The sequence below is a fragment of the Schistocerca americana genome, chromosome 6 (assembly GCF_021461395.2).
Source record: "Schistocerca americana isolate TAMUIC-IGC-003095 chromosome 6, iqSchAmer2.1, whole genome shotgun sequence".
NCBI lineage: Eukaryota > Metazoa > Arthropoda > Insecta > Orthoptera > Acrididae > Schistocerca > Schistocerca americana.
Window position 1 is genome coordinate 423732337 of NC_060124.1, and position 20241 is coordinate 423752577.

The 20241-nt window shown below is 40.0% G+C and overlaps 1 pseudogene; it reads left to right on the forward strand.

Moving 5' to 3' along the window:
- The window catches only part of LOC124620183, a 350456-nt pseudogene that overhangs the window by 193486 nt on the left and 136729 nt on the right, over nucleotides 1-20241 (forward strand).

The following is a 20241-nucleotide window of genomic DNA, read 5'->3' on the forward strand; positions in this document are numbered from 1 at the left end:
CCCCCTCTCACTTTCCTCCTTGTCCTCCTTGATTTTATCTCTACCTTATTGTATCTTGTTTAGAATCAAGCTTCCCAGTATTTGCCTTATGTGTCCTTCAAAGGATTATTGTTGGTTTGATACATATAGGATGAATGGACTGATGACCTTGCAGTTCGGTGCCTTAAACACCAACAATCAACCAAGTAGCCAACCAAAAAGTCATAATTCCGAAATATAAAAGGTGTTCCCCATAATTGTACAATAGATTGACATCAATGATATAGACTTATAAATATGTGCATCTGTCCTACAAGCCTTCGTGAAAAAGGGAATGATCTGTGCTTTTTCCCGTTGCTAGGTACTGTTTGTTCCTCCAGCATTGTACAAAAACTGCTGCTGAAAGAAGAGAAAGTTCTTCCCATAATCTTTGTAGATTCTTATAGGTATCTCATCTGGTCCAGATGCCTCTCCACTACTAAGTGACTGGAATTGCTTTTCTTTTCCTGTTTGGTTATCCCAGTATCTTCCACTTTGATGTTCATAGGATGATCAAAAGGAGAGACTGTTACAATCTTTCACCATGAAACAATTTCAGGAGACAGAATTCAGTATTTTGACCTTCTCCCTGTTACCTTTACTTTTTGTACCAGTATGTTCAATGAATGAATGACTAGAGGATTTCAACCACCTACTAATTTTACATAAGACCAAATCGCGTATCACCCAGTTGGATTGGCAAAATTTTACTTTCGAAGTCATTGAAGACTTCTGTCACAGCTGTCCTTACACTCATTTGTGCTTTATTCAACTTTCGTTTGTCAGCTAGGTTTTGACTTCTCTTGAATCAGTGATGAAGTTCTCTTTGTTTATGTAGAATTTTTCTAACCTGGTCTTCCCACCTCTTATGGCCTTCTTAGAGCATACCGTACTTGTCTAAGGAATTTTTCCCATTTGTGCTCCACATCTTCATTCTCACCACCAAGTATTTGATGTTGACTACTCAGATACTCTGTAATTAGTATCCTGTCACTTTTTCCAAGCAAAAATATTTTTCTATCTCTCTTAACATTCCTTGTAAAACCTGTGGTCATAGTTGATTTCTAGCCTTGTGATTACTGATACCTTCCTCTGTGTCAAGTGATTCAATAATGTTGTGCTCTGTTAAAGAGAACATAGGTCTTTGAGTTTCTGGCATTTATAGTGTATTCAGTAAGTTCAGATCTGTTTGTTTTAGAAGGTCTAAGACATTATCTTCACAGGTTAGTTCTGTAACTATCTGCTGAAAGTAATTTTTGGGCAAGACATTCAGAATAATGTCACCCAAATCCCTGTCTCTGACACAAATTTTAATAGCATGACTCTCCCAATCTCTACCTGCCAAGTTGAAGTCACCCCTTATTACAATGGCATGATCAGGAAAATTATTAAAGATATTCTGCAATTTCTCACTGAAGTGGCAGTCTATTAAAGCATCTCATCACCATTTTTGACCACGCTTTGATGCTTCACACATATTAATTCACATTCAGAATCTATGATAACCTCACTGGATATTATCAAATTCCTTACTGCAATAAATACACCTCCAAACAATGGTTTGTCATTTAGCTTGGCCAGATTGCTAAGGCTTGAACTACCAGTTTCCTCATAAGATTTCCTCCATGATGAATTTATTTCAATTAGGGTAGCACCTGTTTCATTACGTTTCTCTGTAGGTTCTTTCAGATTTCTGGCCACAGCATCTTGTTGTACATTAAAGACATGTTTGTAAGTTCCTGTGAAGAGCAGAGTTTAACTGTTGAGGGCCAGATATGGGTATTAAACAGTGGTAAGCTCTTTTGCCAGTCTTACATCTTCTGCTTCTTTCAGACATACACATTGACATGTATGCCTGAACTATAATTGCTCACAATGGTTTGGTTTCAATTCTGATGACACTGATACTACAGATAAACTGTTGACAATAATTCACTGTCTGGCGTAACTTCCTATCCATAAAGCATGCTAGTGCTGTTATAAGATTTTCTTATGTTGTTGATAATGTCCTATATACCTGTACCTTTTTCCCATTTTTATTTACTGAGCCCTCATATGTTTCTATTCAGACTTCCTGTTTCCCCTTTTCAGATTTTGTAGTTTGTGTCTCTTTCAGACTTCAGACATTTTGTGGTCTTACTTGTAGAATGTTACCTGTTCGTTGGTTTTCCAACATTGTTATCATGGCCACCTTTCTCTTGGCAGCCTCCACGTGGATATTCAAAGGAGAATTTAATCCAGAATATTTTACTACACTTTTTTCAATTACAGGTCACATGAAGTGGATTCCATTGCTTTCTCTATCCTCATATTGTTGATCATTACACATTCTTTCATGTTATGGGCAGTTTTCTTCTGCTCTCTTTCCAAAAGGCTATTGGCAGAATAAAAATGCCTGTGTACCAGGTGTCATCAAGTGCCATTACTGATTTACTGATGATTTCTATTCAGAACCTACACAGAGCCCGGGATTAAAACCCAGCACCCATAGACTACAGTGCGTAGCCAGGAAATGATTCTATGGGTAATGATAACTCTCAACCCATGTTGGGCCCACAATAAATAGCCAATAATCTGACAAATCATAATATCTTCCAGAAGATTTCATAGTGTCATCCTATATTTCTGTATCACAAGTGCTGTTTACCAGACACACTCAATATGCAGTCAGAATCACTGTACCCAAGACCTCTCCTCACATGGAATATATTAATAAGTCTCATTCTTGCATGCTATGCGTGTCACATATTTGCATATTGTCCCATCATGCCTTAGTACACTAAGTGTCGCCATGACATGTTGCACTGTTTTTTTATCTTTTTACCTTAAAAATCCTTTAACTTTTTGGATGTGAGTCTCGACCACTGAACTGCAAAGTAGAACTTGTAACAGTGGATAAGTTAAATGTGTTTTAATACATACTCAACGTGTTATAGTTGTGACTTAAATTCATTAGAAAATGTGGTACCATTGTGGTGAAGAAATTGTAGATGTGGAGATTATCCTATGGAGAAACAGCTGCAGAAACTTGTTGCCTTTTAAAGTGCTGTCAAGGGATATGACCATCATTGCATTAAAAGTTATCACAGAGAGTTTTAGCTGGGATGACACTAGTGAAATATGAATCGAAGTTTTATTGTGTATTTAAACCATCATATTTCCTTTCCAGGTTGTTGAAAATAGTGGCTATGGGTCAAATAAATTTTCCTTAGTCAGAAATAATGATGGAACTGGTTCATTAAAAATAATTCAACCCCTGGATTATGAGGACATCCATGGCAATATCCTGAGGTTCCAGATACAAGTTACTGACAAGGTTCCTTTTAAATTTATGCTTGGTGTATTGACAAACTGTTTCTATGAAGTAACTAGTTTTCCAGATTCTTAATTTCATTATTTCTGTGGTTTCGTGGTGATGTTAACTTCTTATTGCATACACACTTCTTTCTTTAGTGACTGCCCTTGCATTCCTTTTTTATGAATACCAGTAGTCCAGTTAGCTGTTGCAATGAATACCTATTTTTGTGAATGTTTTGAATTATATAACTTGTGAATTCACAATGTCTTAGATTATTAATCTACAGAGAATTTATTGTATTTACTTCAAACTGCAGGGTGATAATGATACATCACGACAGTACTACACGAGATATGCTTGGGTAACTGTGAAAGTCAGAGATATCAATGACAACTCACCTAGATTTGAAAAATTTCATATTGAAATTACATTACCAGAAAACACCACAGTGAGAAAAACAGTTGCTACATTTAAAGCAAAAGATGCTGACAGGAGTGGAAATAGTAAAGTATCATACAGTATTCATTATGATTCTGAAGCATCAAGACACTTTAACATTAAAGAAAATGGCGAAGTAATTATTCAGAGGAAACTTGACAGAGAAGCTGCATCTTGGCATAAGGTAAGAACTTAACTGCACGTACTGACATAATAAAAACATATCGAAGACACATCATATGGTAACAGAAACCTAAATTGTTCGGAAACACACTACGTGGTAATGGAAACTTAAATTGCAACCAGTGGAATCTTATTTTCTTCTTTTCTTAATAATGTATCAGTATTCACAACCACGTATTTTCACAGATTAGAAATAATTCATCATAGTCGCCTTAATTCTTTTACTTTCATTGTGCCATTCTGCAATTTCATTGTCTCACGTTCATCTTTGCTGACAATTCTCATTGTCTTCTTCATCAACATCTACATCTGCACCCTGAAAACCACCGTGAGGTGCATGGCAGAGGGTACATGCCATTGTACCAGTTATTAAGGTTTCTTTCTGTTCCATTCACATATGGAGCATGGGAAGAATGATTGTATTCTAATCTTATCCGTATGATCTCTGTGTGAACAATACATAGGGGGTTGTAGTATATCCCTAGAGTAATCATTTAAAGCCGGTTCTTGAAACTTTATTAACAGACTTTCTTAGGATAGTTTACATCTATCTTCAAGAGTCTGCCATTTCAGTTCCTTCAGTATCTCCTGTGACACTCTCCCATGAATTAAACAAACCTGTGAGCATTTGTGCTGCCCTTCTCTGTATATGCTCAGTATCCCCTGTCGGTCCTATCTGGTACAGGTCTCACACACTTGAGCAACATTTGAGAATGGTTTGCATAAATGTTTTGTAAGCAATCTCTTTAGTAGACTGACTGCACTTCCCCAGTATTCTACCAATAAACCAAAGTCTATCACCTGCTTTACCTGTGACTGAACCTATGTGATCATTTCATTTCATAACCCTATGAAGTGTTACACCCAGGTATTTGTATGAATTGGCCAATTCCAACAACAACTCTTTGATATTGTAGTCTTAAAGATATCTCAGAGACTCAAGATGTTCTAATGGTAGATTTAAAACATTTCATCCATTCTTAGTTTTTCGTAGCTACCATCTTATAGCAGAACCACAGGGGAAATTAATTTAGTCAAGGAATACTTTAAAAAGAGAGTAAAATAACAGGTGCCTAACATTATGACAATTCTGACTGCGGATCTATAATTGATGGGAAAAATTCATGTGTCAGAATGAAATAGACATGTACAGATATTCCTGTTTACTTGTACTGCAAGCTACATTGTATTTTCATAAATAAAGTGATCTGTAGCGTAGCTTAAAAACGGACAAGAGTACATCTAGGATCTGTCGACATAGAGTATGCAACAGCATGTTACGTCAGCTCTCTGAGCGCGTGACCTTTGACCCCGCCGATAAGGCGGCTCAAGGCCATCTTGGCAGCGCGCCAGCCACCGAAGACTGACAAGCAGCTATGATGTCACGATCAACAAAGCTTTCCAGTCCGGATACATTGGGTACACCTGTTCCACCACGTACAACAACGACTGTTAGCCATCCATTTCCGTGGGTAAACGAATCATTGATGTCGATGCTGAAGTTCAGTCTGCATCCACAAAAGACTGCAGGTCCGTCCAGTAGTGCGTGTGCAGCGACAGATTTGATAGTATTCTTTTTCTTGTCGGCGGCAGATGTGGTCATTTCAACGTCTTCAATTGTTTTATATATAGTCTGTCTTGCACGACGACGACGACTGTATCTTCTGTATGGCATCTTGGCAGGGTTCAATGCAGTTGCCTGTGCAGCAGCAGCAGCACGAATGATCCGCTCCGCGGTCAGCGCTCGCTTTTATGGCCGCGCAGTGGCGCGGCGAGAGATAAGGGACTTAGAAAATTTCACAGTGCCAGCAGAGCGTTATCCCGTACGCGGCCACTAGTAGCACTAGGTGCCCGCGTCCGCTGTTTGTCAGTCTTCGGCTGCTGGCGCGCTGCCAAGATGGACTTCAACCGCAACAGACTATATATAAAACAATTGAAGACGTCGAAATGACCACATCTGCCGCCGACAAGAAAAAGAATACCATCAAATCTGTCGCTGCACACTCTCTATTGGACGGACCAGCAGTGTTTTGTGGTTGCAGACTGAACTTCAGCATCGACATCAATGATTCGTTTACCCACGGTAACAGATGGTTAACAGTCGCTGTTGTACGTGGTGGAACAGGCGTACCGAATGTATCCGGACTGGAAAGCTTCGTTGATCGTGACATCATAGCCTATCGAACATATCATATTACCGAAAATGCAAATAAAGACTTTGGCAAATCAACATATATGTCACCCTCACCCTTTTCCTTGCTATGCATAGCTGACATTGCGAATACATAGAAAGAAGGATCCTTTATTGTATGATTATATGATAGTGGAACAAACACTGGTAGCAGTTACTTCTGTAAAATATCTGGGAGTATGCGTACGGAACGATTTGAAGTGGAATGATCATATAAAACTAATTGTTGGTAAGGCGGGTACCAGGTTGAGATTCATTGGGAGAGTGCTTAGAAAATGTAGTCCATCAACAAAGGAGGTGGCTTACAAAACACTCGTTCGACCTATACTTGAGTATTGCTCATCAGTGTGGGATCCGTACCAGGTCGGGTTGACGGAGGAGATAGAGAAGATCCAAAGAAGAGCGGCGCGTTTCATCACTGGGTTATTTGGTAACCGTGATAGCGTTACGGAGATGTTTAATAAACTCAAGTGGCAGACTCTGCAAGAGAGGCGCTCTGCATCGCGGTGTAGCTTGCTCGCCAGGTTTCGAGAGGGTGCGTTTCTGGATGAGGTATCGAATATATTGCTTCCCCCTACTTATACTTCCCGAGGAGATCACGAATGTAAAATTAGAGAGATTAGAGCGCGCACGGAGGCTTTCAGACAGTCGTTCTTCCCGCGAACCATACGCGACTGGAACAGGAAAGGGAGGTAATGACAGTGGCACGTAAAGTGCCCTCCGCCACACACCGTTGGGTGGCTTGCGGAGTATCAATGTAGATGTAGATGTAGATGTAGATATAAGTACTAATTACGCAGTTTAAAAGTGACACAATGTTGAACTGTTGAATAATCTAATTAGGTAAGGAACCACCTGGCATACATAGACAGCAGGTATAAATAGGATGAGAGTATTCTTTTGGATAATTTCTTTCTTTATAAGTACCAGTAATTTTTGTACCGCAGAGCAGAAGCTATTTTTGCAACAAACTATATGGGTTTAGATTAAAACCGTGTCTTTTGCAGGCAGTGTTCTGAACCAGCTGAGTTTAAAAACAGTGCATACTATGTTGCATAATGAAAGATTAATTCAGAAAACAATCCCTAGACTAGGGCAAGGCCACTTCTCTGTTATTCCCTTTCACTCAGGAATGTAAGCCCAGCAAGGTGCGGAAGTGGTGCTGTGAAAAAAGATAAGTTATTGGTTAAATTCAAGCTGAAAGATTTCAAGTACTGCACACATCATTAATGGGTTATTTTCAGTTGATGCACATTACTAGCGGAATTTGTTTCCAAAAGAGCCATTTCCACCCACTAGGTAACTGATTTTCATAGTATTCACATAAATTCTTCTGACTGGGAGCCATAAATACAATGCCATAGTCCATGGGCCGTCATCTAGCTATTCCTAATCTGTTTTGAGGCTCAGGTAATTCAAGTCCAATATTTTCATATTGAGGAGAAAAGAAATTTGTGGCACATACTGATTTAAAAAAGAGATAAGTTGACAGGACACCTCCTGAGGCAAGAAGAAACTGAAGCTTGCACAGGATAAACTACTGTGATGAAAATTGGCAACTGCTGTTTTCGGGAAAGCAGCAAGTTTATCCCATATACTTATTTTTCTCAAGTCAAACTATTATTTTTCATTTATATCATTCCTGAACAGAACTTTATTACAAACAACTGTTAGAAGAAGATAAGAGTTTCTGTCAAATATTACTTCCTCACTTTTATCCAATGTTTCAGGTAAATGTTTTAGCAGTTGATGATGGAGCTCCACCCCAGACATCCACAGCTACATTGTTAGTGATTGTTGAAGATGTTAATGACAATCCACCACATCTCCTGCAGAATTATGAACCTGTTTTATATGAGCACACTCCTCCTGCTGAAGTAGTAGAAATACTTGGAGCTGATGCTGATGATTATTCAAAAAATAATGGACCACCATTCACATTTAAAATGGATCCTAGTGCAAATGACCAGATAAAATCATCATTCAGCATAACATTTGATCAAAGTAAGTTTTATTTTTAATGAAGTGAATGTTACGGTCTGAAATATCATCAGAATAAAGTTATCTATGTATTCCATACAGATATTTTTTCTGTTTCAATTCTGATAACATTATCCTTCATCAGCTTTTTCACTGTGTTGAAGCTTGTTTCAAACACTGATTCTTCCCCATTACTGAATCTATTTTCCTCACATCACATATTACTCTTAAAATGAAATCATACTGTTCTCTACATTCAGTGGGCAAAAGGGGTACCACAATTCTCTTAGCAGCACAGATGTAACACTTATTATGTGTACTTAAGTGGGAATGGTCTCAGTTACATAATTGGAATACACAACCCTGTTAAACTGTGAAATAATGAATAAGTTTTCAAACAGTTTGCCTCAACCCAAGAAGATGGTCTATTTCATCTTTTGCATCATGACCAGGTTTGTTACATTTGATGCAAACATTTCTGCATCTTTTTGCCCAATAATCAGGTTTAGTACATTTGAAGTATTAACTTGGTTTTCTCAAATTTTTATCTCCAATATGAAGGTTATTATTAAAATGTTTGTTTCTCTGTGTATCAAATATGTGATAAATTGCAAAGAACCATCCAAGCTGCAGAATTAATTTTCTTTATTACTTGATGACTAATTTTGAGCCTATTCTCATTAGCAAATCATCTGCTAAGCTATGCAGTAACATCCATTATGACAGATACACATCTCCTGTTAACACATCTTGTAAATTAGTGCAGGGCTGAACTTCATTCACCTAACTGTTGTTTGACTGTCAGAAATGCCTCCCTCTTTGTATCTGTACTGACCCACATAGATCCACACCTAAAATCTGTCTCCACAGCTGTAGGGCACGCCACAGAAGCCAGCAGATGCAGCTAGAAATTCGACAATCTTCAGAGGCCACCACTTGTGGAGGCATGCTCAGCCTCTCATCTGTTCATTCTACTGGCCGGCCAACAGATTTTTGAATTTTTTGTGTCAGGCAGTTAGTTTGTTGTGTCAGTTATGATGTGGTATTCTCTTGTTGGATTGAAACAGTATCTCTCTGGAGATTTAGAAATTTTTCTTCCATCAACAATCTTGACATCAGATAAGTTAATGTTTATTGATCAAGATATGTTGATTCCAATGCAATCAGAAAAAAAATTGTACATGGTGGTAACATCAGTAAGAGTTTTTTGATCATCTTAAAGTTTGAAATATTTAACCTTGATTCCTCAAGCAGTTTACCAGGTCTGCTAACTTCGAACAGTATAGAGTCATGTCCGTTGAAACATCCATTTTTAAGTTGTACCATCATTGCTGGAGTAAATGTGTGCTTACATTGCTTTTCTGTTTGTAAACTGAAAGAAGTTTGGTCCACAAGGCAAACGAAAATTCACAATTAATAACATGAAGCAGTGTCTTCTCCTCAGTTGACATTCTGGTAATTTTCTGAGCAGCAATGTCTTGTCCATGTTTTTCCACACTGTGAGATCCTTTCCATATGCCTGCCCTGCTGTAGCATTCATGTCAACGTTACACATTGGTTTAATTGTTTGGCCTGTAATAATATCCCAAGCTCCAATGGCACTTAAAGTTATACACACTTCAGTTTTCTAGGTCAGCCAGCTCTCAATGCCTTTGAGTTTTGTAATTCTTATCATGTCATTTTCTGTCATTTTAAGGTTAGCTAGTTTTATGTTCCGTGGATTATTTGCATGCTAATTTATAATGTTTGTGTCTAGGAAGCCTACATACTCAGTTCACTAGACAAACAATTAAACAAATTTACATATATCTGCCTGTATCTGTATATGTGCATATGGATATGTGAGTGTGTGTGAGTGTATACCTGTCCTTTTTTTCCCCTAAGGTAAGTCTTTCTGCTCCCGGGATTGGAATGACTCCTTACCCTCTCCATTAAAACCCACATCCTTTTGTCTTTCCCTCTCCTTCCCTCTATCTTAATGAAGCAACCTTGGGTAGTGAAAGCTTGAAATTTGTGTGTGTGTTTCTGTGTTTTTTATTGTGTCTATCTACCAGCGCTTTCTTGTTTGGTAAGTCACAGCATCTTTTTTTATATACACTCCTGGAAATTGAAATAAGAACACCGTGAATTCATTGTCCCAGGAAGGGGAAACTTTATTGACACATTCCTGGGGTCAGATACATCACATGATCACACTGACAGAACCACAGGCACATAGACACAGGCAACAGAGCATGCACAATGTCGGCACTAGTACAGTGTATATCCACCTTTCGCAGCAATGCAGGCTGCTATTCTCCCATGGAGACGATCGAAGAGATGCTGGATGTAGTCCTGTGGAACGGCTTGCCATGCCATTTCCACCTGGCGCCTCAGTTTTACCAGCGTTCGTGCTGGACGTGCAGACCGCGTGAGACAACGCTTCATTCAGTCCCAAACATGCTCAATGGGGGACAGATCCGGAGATCTTGCTGGCCAGGGTAGTTAACTTACACCTTCTAGAGCACGTTGGGTGGCACGGGATACATGCGGACGTGCATTGTCCTGTTGGAACAGCAAGTTCCCTTGCCGGTCTAGGAATGGTAGAACGATGAGTTCGATGACGGTTTGGATGTACCGTGCACTATTCAGTGTCCCCTCAACGATCACCAGTGGTGTACGGCCAGTGTAGGAGATCGCTCCCCACACCATGATGCCGGGTGTTGGCCCTGTGTGCCTCGGTCGTATGCAGTCCTGATTGTGGCGCTCACCTGCACGGCGCCAAACACGCATACGACCATCATTGGCACCAAGGCAGAAGCGACTCTCATCGCTGAAGACGACACGTCTCCATTCGTCCCTCCATTCACGCCTGTCGCGACACCACTGGAGGCGGGCTGCACGATGTTGGGGCGTGAGCGGAAGACGGCCTAACGGTGTGCGGGACCATAGCCCAGCTTCATGGAGACGGTTGCGAATGGTCCTCGCCGGTACCCCAGGAGCAACAGTGTCCCTAATTTGCTGGGAAGTGGCGGTGCGGTCCCCTACGGCACTGCGTAGGATCCTACAGTCTTGGCGTGCATCCGTGCGTCGCTGCGGTCCGGTCCCAGGTCGACGGGCACGTGCACCTTCCGCCGACCACTGGCGACAACATCGATGTACTGTGGAGACCTCACGCCCCACGTGTTGAGCAATTCGGCGGTACGTCCACCCGGCCTCCCACATGCCCACTCTACGCCCTCGCTCAAAGTCCGTCAACTGCACATATGGTTCACGTCCACGCTGTCGCGGCATGCTACCAGTGTTAAAGACTGCGATGGAGCTCCGTATGCCACGGCAAACTGGCTGACACTGACGGCGGCAGTGCACAAATGCTGCGCAGCTAGCGCCATTCGACGGCCAACACCGCGGTTCCTGGTGTGTCTGCTGTGCTGTGCGTGTGATCATTGCTTGTACAGCCATCTCGCTGTGTCCGGAGCAAGTATGGTGGGTCTGACACACCGGTGTCAGTGTGTTCTTTTTTCCATTTCCAGGAGTGTATAAATTGTATTAATGAGTTTATTCACAAAAAGAAAATTACAATACTTAACTTTGGCAATTACACAGATGTGTCGCAAGCAAACAGCAACATACAAAATAATCAGTACTTGCAGTGATTGCTGATCTCTTACTGACAAAAGTCTTTCCTGAACTGCTATTGAAATCACTATCATTGAAACTGCTATCCAAGTCGCTATCATTGACACTTCAGTAGAACTGGGCCATCACCAGTCGGTTGCAGCACTTATGTCCTCTTCACCTAAGGGCCGCTGCTGTCATGTTGTTGTCCTGGAAGGAAGGTCAGTCAGGCATGCGATTGGCTGACTTCTTCTCATAGCCTTCTCTTCCTTTTCGTTCCCGACTGGCATGCTGGCACTTGACTTAACGCCATAACAACAGTAGGACAAGAGGAAGCGGAAGATGCGAAGGCTCTGTCTCCATGGGGTTGTCCCACGGTGTTGTGATGACACCCTCTGGCGGCTGCTGTGGCCGTTCTGTCCTCAGGATCCATCAGTCTGGGGAAGAGATACAGAAGGATCACCGTGCACATGACAGTGGCAAATTTGACTGTGATGTTGGCGTTGCAATCCGTTTGGACCTGTAATGAGATACATGCATGCGCCAAGTCGACAAAGGATCTCACCTCACACCCACCATTTGCTGCCGTTATAACTCCTGAAAAACGCAATATCATGTGAAGCAAAGCAATACTTGAAGCCATCCTTCAGTGCTGGATGCTGAGGAGGGTGGAGCAGTGTCCGATGGCTGCAGACGTGAACCAATTCTGCTGGCAGTGGTCCATCACGTGGATGTTAACAATAGGCAGTGAGAAACAGTTGCAATGCTTGATCCCTGGTGTGTGTGGTCCAAAGCTTGGCCATCTGCTGCTTGAAGGTTTTGATAAAACATTCCGCTTCATTGTTTGATTGTGGATGGAATGGTGCACTAGTTAGATGCTATATGCCATTGCATTCACAGAATGTGTCAAATTCATGTGATGAGAACTGAGGGCAATTGTCCGACACTATGACTTCAGGCAAACCTTCGAGGAGAAAAACAGAGGACAACACCTGAACTGTGCTACATGACACTGTCGAGTTCATGGCCACAGCAAAAGGAAACTCACTATAAGAGTTTACTACAATCAACCATTGAATGTTCCAAAAAGGTCCCATAAAGTCTATGTGCACACGTTGACATGGTGATTGCGACTTAGGCCAAGCAGAGAAATTTGAGGTGGAGCAGATTGATTTGCTGCACATTAGTGACACTGTGACATCATCTGTTCCTTTTGGGTGTCCATACACTGCCAAGTACAGACTTTGCATGCTAACTGTTTCGTACGAACAATCCCCCAGTGTCCTAGGTGAAGTAACTGCAACACTTCCTTTTGCAAAGCTTTCGAGATCAACACATGTGACTGTCCACTGTCATTTTGAACAAGGATCACACCTTTCTGTATGGAAATACTATGCTGACGTGCAAAGTATCGGCACACTACAGAGTTCTTTATGCAATGGAATGAGCGACGCCAGGATGTGCGAACGTATTTTAGCAAAATGTTCGAATTTGAATCAGCTTCTGTGGCCTGTGCAGTTTTCTTACAGTTCAGAGGAAAAGACTGAAGCAATTCAAAATTGTGACCATCTATGTGACAACAAGATACAGCAGAAGCATCAAAGTCTGTATCAGGGCCAGTCAGAAGACATGGAAGTGCGTCCGCATTACCATGTTGAGCTGTCAGACAATACAAAATCTTGTGCTGGTATTGAGACAACAACAAAGCCCATCTTTGTGAATTTTGGGCAGTTTGTACAGGAACTGGCTTCACTGAATGAAACAAGGACTACAGTGGCTTGTGATCCATTACTAAGTAGAATTTTCTGCCATAAAATAGTGGTGGAATTTGGTGACATTATACATGTCAACCAATACCTCTTTCTCTATTTGTGAAAAGTTACACTGATATTTGGACAACACTTTTGATACGAAAGCAATAATCCTGTCTTTATCACCAAATCTGTGCAAAAGCACTGCATTGATTCTGTAAGAGGAAACATCAACTTGCAACACAACTGGTTTGTCAAGAAGAAAGTGAACCAAGCATCGATCACTGAGCAATGCATCTTAAAATTTTTAAAATGTAAACAAAAGGGATATCCTTGTGACGCAAGCAATGCAATGGAACTGCAATTTGTGCTGCATTTGGTATGAACCGAATATAATAGTTCATTTTCCCTAAGACTTGCTGCAATTTTGTGACCTTACGAGGAACTACTGGCAGGGCACTCATGGCTAGCTTGACTTAAGAGGATGTACATCTTGACTGTTTATGACATGACCAAGATACTGCAACTCAGGTTTCAGTCTACACTTTAGTCCTGCATCAGATAACACATGGAAAAAAAGCACACAAATTTGCAATGTGTTCTTCAGGTATACGGTCTGCAGTGACAATATCGTCCAAATAGTTTGAACAGTTTGGTACTGGAGCAGTCAGCTGTTCCAAATACCATTGAAAAATGGCGGGTGCAGAAGTACTGCCAAAATGCAAACACAAATATTCAAACAACCCTAAATGAGTGTTCACAACACACATGGTTTAAGATTCACTGTCTAGTGGTATTTGAAGATATGCGTCACACAAATCAATTTTTGGAAAGTAGCAACCAGCACATAATCTGTCCATGAGATCCTCTTGGCATGGCAATGGATCAATCACAGTTTGTGGATTGATGCTAGACTTAATGTGGACACAGAGATGTATAAGAGCTGAAGGTTTGGAGAGCAAAACCAGTGGACTCGCCCAGTGACTAGGTTGTATGGGCACAATAGCTCCTCTACTTTGCAATTCTGTAAGTTCAGCAGCTACTTTGTCTCATAATGAAATGGAAACAGTTCTGGCCCAGCAAAATTTTGGTTGAGCATTGTCTTTCATAGCAATTTGTGCAACAAAATTGTTAGCCTTGGCTAAACCCTCATAAAGGAGTTCAAGGAGTTCTTTCAGCAAGCTTGTCTTTGGCATTGAATGCAGTCACTGACAAAACATTGACCTAAATTTGAAAGCCAAACAAATCAAATGAATCAAGGCCAAATATGTTCTCACAATTGCGTGATTGTAGCACGCTGAAAGTCACAGTTTGCACATGCAAGTGATACATGTCAGGCAAAGTACATTTTCTGAGGATGTGAATGTCTTTTCCATTACAAGCTGTCAGGTGCATGCTAGTTTGAGACAGGCATGAGAAGCCTAGCAGTTTATATATGTTATGATTCAGCAATGTAACGGAAGCACCCATGTCCAATTCAAATTTCACGCGTTTTCCACTAATATGCAAATGAATAAAAAGTTTGTTGGACTGGCATAGCTCTGGAAAAACTGTTTGCTAATTCTGCCAATGCTTGCAGCATGCTTTGAATACACTACATTGTTTACATGGACCTTATGACAAGAATTATGTGAGTGCACAGAATTCTTATGTTTGCTCTGTTGCAAACATACAGATTGTACATGTCCTTTCCTACCACAAGCATAACACTGAGCTTGTCGGGAGGGGCAGTCTTGGCATTTGTGCCATGAGTAGCACCTGTGGCATGACTTAATTCTGTTCACCTGTGTAGAGAACTGTTTACGAAGGATGATTCGGGACTGTTGCTGCCTAATGGGCTGGTTGCAAACAAGGAACGGCTCAACCCAACAAATTGGTGGCTGCTCAAATTTATTGGCCAACATGGCACCTGAATCATAAAGATCTAGAATTTGCACAACGTGGTGAAATGATGAATCTGACTGTTTCAGAATCTGTTCTCCAAGTCTGACATCAGATGCATTGTACATGATCACATCACACAACATAACATCTGAATATAAAGCACCACAAGCACATTTGAATTTGCATTTCTGTGTCATACCCTGCAAATCTGTTACCCACTCATGATAAGTTTGTTCTGACCTTTTCTTCCAATGAAAGAATTGGTACCTAACTGCCACCACATTCACTTGTCGGTCATAACAATTAGAGAACCTACAACCTGACCACAGGAAAGTTCACTCGGAGTGGCATTAGGAACAATTTCTGAGTGAGGCAAAAGACTACACTTTCTATTGTTGATAAATAGTAATGGAGTTTCACAAAATCTGAGATTTTGTGAGTTATGATGTGGGCTTCATACTGTTGCAACACTTGAGCCATTCCTCTCCTTTGTTGTTAAACAAGCAAAAAGGCGGTATGACACTTGGAGCTACAGTTGTTGCTTGTTGTGCTGCATTAGATGTTTGGTTTGCCAATAACTGCTCTACCGTATTTAGAAAAGATGCAATCTTCTGCATCTGAAACTGGAACATCTGTGTTAGCTATATTGTATCTATTGTTTGAAGCTGAGGCACCTAAGCAGGGAGTGAGAGAGATGGGTTGCTCATTTTGGAATAAGCAAATGCAATAAACAGATAATGCAAACAATAAAAATAAGCACACAAGCAAAGAAATTTTCTGCAACGTCCACTTGAAATCATGTATAGAAAAAGCACTATAATAGACATTGTTAGAACATGTAAACACTCCCTGCAAAGAAAAGACAAGGTAGAACTAAAGTGCCAACAAAACAGAAAAGCCCATGACAAAACAACTGTGGCAGCTGGTAACAGATTGTCGCTATGGGATTCGTTCACCTAATCACCAATCTTGTGTCTAGGAAGTCTGCACACTCAGTTCACTAGACAAACAATCAAACAAATCATATTAATGAGTTTATTTACAATACTTAACTTTGGTAACTACACAGATGTGTCACAAGCAAAGTGCAACATACAAAATAAACAGTCTTTGCAGTGACTGCTGATCTGGGCCATACAGTTAGAATTAGAAGTGAATTATTTTTCAGTATTAAATCACAAGCAGATGCTTCTATAGGACGACATTTACTAAATTATATGCAAAAATGTAAATTATTTACAAACTAGGGTGTGAACACACTTTATTCAGTGTCAGAACATGATACTGTCAATGACTTCCTGAATGGCTGTTTTCAGCTCAGCAATGGTTGTGGGGTTATTGCTGTACACCTTGTCTTTAACATAGCTCCACCGAAAGGAGTCACATGTCTTCAGATCTGGAGAATGTGGCAGCCAATCGAGGCCCATGTGAATGGCCTCTGGGTACCACAAAGCTAGAATGCAGTCCCCAAGGTGCTCCTCCAGGACATCAAACACTCTCCTGCTTCGATGGGGTTGAGCTCCATCTTTCATCAACCACATCTTGTCGAAATCAAGGTCATTTTGGATAATGCGGATGAAATCATCTTCCAAAACCTTCACGTACCATTTGGTAGTTATTGTGCCATCAAGGAGCATAGCACTGATTATACCATGACTGGACGTTCCACACCACATAGTCACCCATTGAGGGTGAAGAGACTTCTCGATCATGAAATGCAGATTCTCAGTCCCCCAAATCTGCCAATTTTGCTTATTGACAAACCCATCCAAATGAAAGTGAGCTTCATTGCTAAACCAAGCCATACAGCGCATATTAATTCCCACCATATCCCGTGGCCAATTATGCAGTTTGAACATCCTAACACAAACTCTTCAGAAGTTATGAGGACTTTATTTAATATAGTTCTATAATTGTCACCCTGTATGTGCTGATCACTACAAAACCTACTTGTCTCAATGTTTTTTAACTTGTGTTTTGTTTTAATATATATAACAACTCCTCCTTTTTACACATTAGTACTAGATGAGTGAGATGCTTAAATGTAATCTAACTCTGTGGTTATGTGGTTCTCAGACAGGCACAGGATATCTATCTTTACAGAGATATCTAAATTTTTGAAACAGACAAGAAGCCCTTCTACCTTATTACTCAGTCCTCTAATATTCTGATGAAATAAACTAACTTTACTTTTCTGTACATTCTTAAGCATTTCGTGGGGCTCTTCTGCCATCTTGACATATTTAAAAACAGGTTGCCAGAATCCTGATCCTAACCTAAAAAAGGTACCTCTCTGACACCAATAATGCAAGGATCTTGCTGCTTGTTATGATGCCCCCCCCCCCTCCCCCCTCTCCCTAAACCTTTTCTATGAGAGGCTCATCCAACCTGTTTTTCCCTCTCCTTTTCATATGCTGGCCATGTCAAGTATATTTTCATCTCCAAATTGTAGCATCAGGCACTTTACTCATATGAGATTTCATTTCTGTCAGCAGTAGCCTGCTCAGCTTAGTGTTCACATGGCTCACAGCTATGCTAATTCAGGGCTGGTCATGGTGCTGCGGGACTTCTACAAAACTCACATTTGTTTGCGTAGTTGCTATTTGTATTTCATTGAGGTCACCATGAGTCCTGTAATTCGTGTCCTTAGTCAGGCTATTCCATGCTCCACCTACTATGATAACTTAATCCTCTTTGTCAAAATCTTTGCACAAATTTTCTATGTCCTCTGTTATCTGGCTAAGGTTAACACTTGGTTTCACAATACTTGTGACCTTGTACCCTGTTCCTGATTTGCCCTGTACCATTTGGCCTTCACCCCTGACATGGTAGCCATGCACCTAGCAGCAAGACTGTTTTCTTCCTGCTTTCTTTTGGTACCAACCTGCACTTAGTTTCTTTGCTAGAAGTCTGCTGCACATTCCTGTGACCTACATCTGGATGAGGGTCTGCCCATCCTACTTCAGGTAACAAGTCAAATTTACTCAATATAGTATGTTCAAATGTAAATGAAGAAGTGGAAGAGGTTTTCCCTTTTTGCCCATCGCTTGTTACCATTACCCAGTTCCCACCATCTTTTTTCCCCCTTCAACCTATCTAGTTCAAATTTCATGTGTTTTAGTTCTGCCAGAAGGGCACAAATCTTTTCCTCCTGTTCAGTGATTCTATTGTCATTTTTTTCAGAGCCTACAGTTCCATGGGGAACTCAATGGGTTCCCCATTCTGTTCCCCACTACAATCACCCCAGTGAAACTCCAATCCACAGTCTACTCATACCACTCCCTGTCTGACTACCATACAGCAACATCCACACTTATCACACATTGCACCACAGATTAAACACTTAAAAATAGAGTGAAATCACTTTCCATGCTTAACCTTACACAAATTTTCATTATTTGCAAGCCACAAAAATTAAGCATATAGGTTAGTGCTTCAGGTGTATGAAATAATGTAATAAGTTAATTATTTCATCGTAAAACAAGAATTCATCACTCACTTAACTACAGCATCTGTTAATTACCTTTTTCAGAATAAAATGTAACTTTCAATTTATGCAGACTGTATGTAAACAAACGACAAGTGCAAATGTTTGCAAATCAGACAACAAGATTTATACTACTTTCCAGAAATATTAACTTATTTTTGAGTGGGTTCACTCCACTTAAATTTTTGGATAGAAGAAAATAACAATGAAAGTGGATTCTCTAAGATTAATGCACCAAAATGTAATCAAAAGTGTGAGTATTAGTTTACCACACTATTATTGTATCTGGGAGTGAGGTCACTTTGATCGGCGTATCATAAGTTTCTATTGTAATATTTCACAAGGACACCCTCAACCACTTGATAGTATGTGCACAACTGTTGTGAAATCATTCACAATGTAATGTATTTTTCTTAGTCCAACTGAACTTGTTTACTGTAGTGTCACAGCATTCTTTCCAATAATACCCGTGGGAGGCCAAGTGTAATAATATAATGATTAGGTAATACAACCCAACTTTATGATCTTTTCACATTTTCTGAAATAATATGTAAATAAATGTTAAACCTTTAATAGTAAGCTTAAAAAACACACTAATACACATATTTAAAGGGTAATCTGTACTAAACTAAATGTTATTATAATGTAAATAACTTATCTTCATCAAAGAACAAAAATTCACACATCTTGCCTAGCATAGAGCTGCCAACTCAAGGTCTAGACGTGCACATAGCAGAAATTACCTCAAAACTTCTATCTCACGCTTTTTCAAATATTGTATTCAGTATACATCACATAAAATTCATCACTGAGTGGCCCATAAGTTGATAAGGTAGTCACATTAAAACAGCACTGATTCTCATTTAGAATAATGACAATGTTTTAATTACCAACGAGTTGTAAAAACTTGGACATAATGCACACACACATTACAAGAAAAGGCAACCTCTGTACCAATGAGTTCACAGTGTAAACAACTGTTTAAACAACTAGAAAGCACCTCAGATACAAATGTGAAAGTATTTACTTTATCAAATTCTCAAGAACACAGTGGTGATTCTTCTGGAAAACCTGGAATTCTCAAAAAATTACCTGGAAAAATCAGGGGAATCTCAGGTAATTTCAGGAATTTCAAAAAATCACAAAGAATTTTGCACTTTTTTCTTGGCATGGAAACTGAATTTCATAAATTGCAAATCTTAAAATACTTAATATCTCAAAGTGTATTAATTACATGAATATTATTCCATATAAATTATTGATGTTTAAAAACAGTGGTTAAACTGCTGTGTATGTCTGGCATGTAGCTCAACTGAGAATAGGGAGATTTTGACACTACTTCCTCCTTGTCTTAGGAATACTCTGGTTTTTTTTCCAAGTTTGAGTAGCCATCCTGGAGAAACTGATACAATAA